We start from the raw sequence: 6984 nt of genomic DNA on the forward strand, positions 1-6984 counted from the left end.
TAGGAAGATGTATCAGCTAAAACCAACTTAACAACCTCTCTACCTGTCCTTTTTGTAAGAAAGCTGCTGTGTGTTGAAATTCAATTTTTATCTAGCTACAGAAGTTAAATCTCAAAACTGCATCCAGAAATAAGCTTCATAGTGGTCAGATCATTAAGCAGTGCTTTAGCCTTTACTAGAATAAGACCGAGTTTGGCTCTAGTTCTGCAGAAACAACAAAAGAATCAAATAGCATAAACTGATTATATTTGTAACAAAATTCCTCAAATTCCCGTCAATCCTTTCCTGTTTTGTCTCAGCTCCACTTAGACTACCCTGCCCGCTTTGTGTGTAGACACACCCTGATTCCACTAGATTGTGCTGTGTCTCTCTCAGACCCTCTTAGTGCTCTAACCCAGGCTTCTAAGGCACAGGGCTGGGTGTATTTGATGGAACCATATTAAGTGGCCAGTATTTAACCATTCTTGATGGCAATTTCTTGGGGCTCCACCTCATTCCCTGCTTATTTTCCCAGTTCATATTGAAACAAAAGATTTTTCTGCTTGTAATTGTATGAATACGTTCCTGCTTAAAAGTGCCATCTAAGTATGAATTTGTATATTAATTTTTAAAGCAAGAGAAGATTGCTAATCAGAAAGCAAATAGTTGAGTTACAAAGAATACCTTACATAAAAGCTGCAGGTACTGTTCCTCCTTTAAAACCATGTTCTGCCTATAAAGAAAAGGAAAACAGATAAGACTAGTTAGTTGCTCCATTTTTTAAAAGATTAAAGTTCATTTCTCAGAGATTTCCCGGGGATGAAATGCAAATCACCATTAACATCTGGGGTTCCGACTTTCCTCTCCTCCTTTCTGCTCCAGAACAGCCTGACCAACCTCAGGTGGAGGACAGCATATTTAAATATGACTGTGTGTGTTGACATTTCCCTTAAAAACCCATGTTGTACCACCCAGAATTGCTGTGAATCCCACGTAATGAAATTTGTGGAATACTTTTGTGACAGAAGAGGGCGCTCGCAGGCAAGCTGCTGCTACACAGAGTTAGAAACCGCATTTGAGTTTGGTGGTGCTTGTATTATGATTAATAAAAGATCTTGGGGGCATTTTGTAGAGCATTTCAAAGCATTGTGAGTCCAGTGGAGTATAATTAAAATTAATGCAGTAGACAAACACTTTAAGTATTCTTAATGCCCTGTCTAAAAATGCTGTTGAATACAATTTTACACATCCCGGAGATTTAAATACCATGCTTATCTCTAAACATTTTAAGTACTAAGGAGATAGAAAAATGGTGCCTTCCCTCTCAACAGATTTCATTTTTTTTCCCTAACAGATTTCAAACAATTTTTGTTTAATGAGAGTTAATAAACTCTAAATCTGCTTATTTAACATATTTATAAAATATTACAATGAATCCATCCTGTTTGACTTCTGAGTTTTCAGTTGCGGTGTATCAACTTGCATGTGATCTGTGAAAAGCTCTAGCCCAGGATTGTACTTAGGTTCTTAGGTAAGCAAATACATGCTTTCAGGAGAATATTCCCTACCGCCTTGACTCAGGGACAGGCCTTCACCCTGTGCAGTCCTCAGAAACCAGCAATGAGCATTGTCTTTTCAAGATGGGCTCTGCCTTTCAGAAATCTTTCTGGGTGGATGGTTGTCCTTCTCTTATAAAGCCTGTTAAAACAATATATTTCCAAAAACCTTACAGCATGAGTAAGTGTATGGATGTGGCTAAATGCCTCTGGTGTTCCCAAAGGTGCCTTCCATACTCTGAAGGACAGGAGGCTTGTTTGACATTGGCTGCCTCAAGAGGTCACTTTGAATCACTGTAGAATGCTATGTGACCATTGTTCCAATTCATTGTCTTGTTGACTCTAATGTTTCTTGTGTGGTTAATATATGTGCTTGCATTTTTCTAGGCACTGGGGATAAGCAATCACAAAACAGTAAATTCCTGTTCTTGTAGAGGATATTTAATAGTGGGGGAAATGGGACCATAAACAGATACTGTGTTGCAATCATTGCAGTGCAGGGAGGTGAGGGGGAAGCAACAGAGTGGCAGAAAATTGAAACCTATTTTGGATAGGTTGGCCAAGGAAGTCCTCTCTGATGAGATGACATTTCTAACAGAGATCAGAAAGAAGTGAGGAAGCAAGTCCCCCAGATCTCCCAGAGGAGGGTGTGTCCAACAGAGGAAAATGCTAGGGCAGAGGCGCTGAAATCTGAGTGTGCTTAGCCTGTCAGAGAGACACCAAGGAGGGCAGATGGCTGCTAGGTGGCAGGAGCAGATGGACAGGAGGATGGATGGGGGGGGAGATCAGAGAGGTTGTGGGTGGGTGAGGGAAGCAGATCATGCAGGGCTCTGTAGTCTTTGGGAAGGACTTGGGTTTTATTCTGAGTGAGACTGGAGCCACTAGAAGGTTTCTGCAGATGAACGACAGGAACTGAGTTCCATGTTAAGATGATTCTAGGGGCGTAGATGGGGGTAGTGACAGAAGCAGCGCATGGTTGGGAGGCTATTGCCGTACCCCAGGTGAGCGGTGATGGTGACTGGGAGTGGTGATGGGGGGTGAAATATGGTTGGACACGTCTGAAATACAGAGCCAGTAGTGTGTGCTGACGGATTGGATTGGCCTCCCTGTGTGGGAAGGGGGCAGGAGGTGGGGAGAAGGAAACAAAGCTGACTCCCAGACTTTTGGCCTGAGCAAATGAAAAAGGGAGCTGTCTTTTATGGAGAAGAGGAAGAATGTTAACAGAGTAAGTTTGGGGAGAAAGATCAGAAAATAAACAGTTTTGAGTGTGTTGACTTTGCGATGCCTATCAGACATCCAAGTGGATATACTAGGAAAGAGAGTCGGGCCAGAAATGGGACGTTTAGAGACGCTAATACTTAAAGCTGTGAGACTGGATGAGACCACCGAGGAGTGGGCAGAAAGAGTAAAGCAGTCTGAACACTTGACTTTTAGACTCTAACATTTAGAGGTCAGGAAAATGGGGATGATCCAGTAAAGGAGGTGGGGGAAGAGGCGCTAGCTAGACTAGGTGTCATCAGCTGCCCCAAATGCTGCTGAGGACCAAGAATTGGCCATTGAATTTAGTAACATGGAAATCATCGGTACGTTGAGACAAGTCAGAGTGGAGACGGTGAGTAGATGGCTTTTTTTGAGGAGCTTTGCTGTAAATAGGAAGAATGGGACCGTAGCTGATGAAACTGAGATCTTTTTAACCACCACCCCCTCCCCTCTTAAGGCCAAAGTCCTGGTCTTGCTTTTTACTAGTGTCTCTAGCCTCCCATCTTTTTTGTCAATGTTTTCTTAAACCTGATGGATGTTGACTTTTGCTAAAATTTCCCTTCTCTTCCCCATTGCCGGTACTTCTCCAAAATAATTCCTTGTCAACTCTCAGGGCCATGTCCTCTGAATCAGGTGCTTTGGATGTGCCCGCTTGCGTTCTTCAGAGTCTCCGTGGACTGTATGTGTAGTGTTGAAGGCATTACAGATTTCAAAACAAATTGAGCCATTGCTTTAATCACCTTTTGTTTTGCTTTAAAATTTTTCTTGGTTAGGCTCCACCAGCCAGTGTTATTTCATGTTGGTATGGAGATCTCACTTCAGATTTTGTTATGAAATTTAGAACAATTATAAACAAGTTGCTGGTTTCACAGTCTTGTGAACACCCACCAAATTCCTCCAAGTTCCTGCAGGATGAAACAACACAACTATTTATTCAGTAGTTTTATATTTACCTCACAGTTGATACTTTGGTTTTGTGTTACAGTCTGGTGTAATAACATCCTATGTAAATAGTTGTCCAGTAACTAATACATGAATTTTTATAACACGGAAATATCTGCTGTAGGTACAGTCTAGGCAACTGCTAATTTAATGTTTTATTTGCTTAATTCCTTCTTCAATTTTAAAATAATTAATGATTAAAATAGAAGAATAAACTTCAATTTTAAAGGTCTTATTACTCAAATACAATAAATATTTCATGTGTGAAGTAACCAAACAAAACGTCCCAAGCAAAAATATTACATCTTGCCATTCACATTGTTTCACTTTTATTTTTACTTATTTTCTAAGTTTATTTATTTATTTTTAAGTAATCTCTGCACCCCACATGGGGCTCAAACTCACAACCCTGAGATTAAGAGTCACATGCTCTGGATGCCTGGGTGGCTCAATGGTTGGGTGTCTGCCTTGGGCTCAGGTCATGATCCCGGGGTCCCAGGATCAAGCCCCACATCAGGCTCCCTGCATGGAGCCTACTTCTCCCTCTGCCTAGGTCTCTGCCTCTCTCTGTGTCTCTCATGAATAAATAAAATCTTAAAAAAAATTTTTAAAAAGAGTCACATGCTCTTCTGACTGAGAGAGTGGGGTGTATCACTGTTTTACTCTTTTAAATTTAAGCACACAAAAGCAACTCCAAATGGTCACACAGAATGACAAAAATGAAGTGACTCAAGTTTTATCTCTTCATCTTTACGATCATTGTTGATTTATGAATCAATAGCTTACACCCAGGAATAGGCTGCTCCAAGGAATATGTAGCACCAAAGGGAATGGAGACAGGAACCATACCTGATATGAATTTGAACCACTCTGGGCCATTATGAATTTCCAAAATGAATATGGAGAGCTGAGTCCACATGTGTCCTGGGTCCAACTGTGTAACTGGGGTTTTTTCAAATTAACTTCTATGTTCATGACTACAATGTTCATTAAATGCTAAGAAGCTAAGGTGCGCTGATTTGAAGTTTACATGTGTATTATTAAAACTCAACAGTAATTAGAGGAATTGTTTAGAACACTATGCCAATGAAGAGTTGTTCTCTCAGACGTTGCTTAGAATTGCCGACATGTGAGAAGAGAAAGCAGACTGACTTTTAGTTGTTTTCATCCTTGTTTGTAAATTTTCTACAGACAACGCCCATGCCATTGCCTGCACCCAGGACTGACTGCCCCTTCTCCCATCTTTGGTATACCCCTGGGTGGTGGATGTTTGCACGGTGGCAGTGATCCAGTAGCAAAAGGAAAGCGTATGATGCCGAAGACAGAGAGAGAGAGAGAGAGAAATTGCCAGGGTCATAGCTCTGAGTAGACAGAGGGGATGGGGCTCTGAGGTGCCAGCGATTTGGATAAGGGCAGGAACAGTTCACCCATTGCAATAGGAGGGAAGGCCGACTTTACCGGTACAGATGCAAGCAGGCCTATTGTATTCTAGTGCCTTGTGAAGAAATGGAATTGCATTCAGAAGCTTTTCACCCACCCACAGAGGGTGGGTGTCTGTGACTCCTTTTAAGGGCCCTTTAGGATTGACTTTAATTTTCTTGACTAGTTGGGTTGACCATTTCAATTGACTGGTAGCGAGCCTTGTTTATCACCTCTACTGACCCAAATGGGAAAACTCTTATAGTTTTGGAATTGAAGATTATTAACCCTGCTGACAGAACAGATATTCTGATTGGGGAAACCCAGTTGTGGACATTGAAGAATTTACCCTTTTCCTGCTCCTTGTCTCTGAGGGAGATGCTGAGGGTCTGCGAGTGGCTGCATGGAGGTGGGAGATGGCGCCAGCAGCCATGCATGGCCTTTTCTGTGGGGCTTTATTTTGATATTTTCACACTGTTCAAGGAGAATTCCACCCGAAGGTCCTCAAGTGCCATGAAAAGGACAAGGAAAGAGCATCTTTGAACAGTGGCATTGTTAAATGCCAAGAGCCTGCCTCTCCAGTGGATAATTTTGAGACCTTCTGAAACACTTTTCAGAGGCTTTGCTAAGTACTCATTGTGGAAAAGGACAAATTCTATATTAAACTCACACCAGGGCCAGAAGTGGCCTTGGGTAAAATCGTGAACGAGATGATGTTTGCCACCTTCTCCTTACTGCCCTTTCCCTGTCAGTGGATCTCCACCACGTGCTATAAGCTTGCTGAAGTCTCGTGGGGTCTTCCCCTGCTCTTCCTCTTTGCTTTCTGCCATTGGGCACCAGGAAGGGGTACACATCAGTCACTTTGATCTCATTCTTCCCGTGGACACTGCCTCTGCATGTCAAACAGAGCTGCTAATTCTTCCTTAGCCACAGACCTGTAGCTGCTCGTCTGCTTCCAGTGTGGCTGTTCTCCAAACCAACCTGCTCTCATTTCCTCAAACCCTCCCTCAGGGCCCAAGTTTCAGGTTGTACAGCACCCTGTCCTGGGGACATTTTTCCTTTTCCCCCCTAAGGTGGGAGGGGGGCGGTCCTACCCCAGGAAGCCTTGATTCTCCCCATTCAAATTAGTTGCTCCTCATAAGTAATTTTTAGTACTAATCTCATTACCTTGTAATTGCTTGCATATTTTTCTTTCCTCTCTCTCCATCTGAGATTTTGATTGGGATGACTCTGTCTACAGTAATTTCTCATTCTCTGGGAAGAAGCCCAAAGTCGGGGTGATTGTAGGTGATGGTCGCATCAATGTCAATGCTATGGTGTTGATCCCTTAGCTAGAGTTAATGACCTATATGTTGAATAAAAAATACTGAATGGATGGATGAATGAATGAATGAATGAATGGAGATATTCACTACTTCTGTGGATAATTTCATTTTGGTCTCTATATTTTTCCTCTATAAATAGGCTAGAAATTCTATTTTATAACAGTTTAATGATAAATTCAAATCAATAATATTTAATGAATGTTTTCTGTAGTAGAAGTACTATGCTAGGAACTCAGGGGCACATAAGGACAATAATAAAACAGCTTCAGTCCTCAAGAAACTTAAAATCTATCACACTTATATTTTTTCACAATAAACACATATGTCTTCAAAGGGTTAAAAAAATTAAGTGTTTGTTTTAAAATTTGATTTGATCTTATTTTTGGAAGCTGCTAAAAATGAAGAGGAAGCACCTTTAGACTTTTAGTGCCTACTATGTGCCAGGGGTCATGTTTTTCTCATTTGATACCCAACATCTAATAAAGTGGTATTTTTGGTTGTGA

This window comes from Vulpes lagopus, chromosome 5, assembly GCF_018345385.1.
Source record: "Vulpes lagopus strain Blue_001 chromosome 5, ASM1834538v1, whole genome shotgun sequence".
Classification (NCBI taxonomy): domain Eukaryota; kingdom Metazoa; phylum Chordata; class Mammalia; order Carnivora; family Canidae; genus Vulpes; species Vulpes lagopus.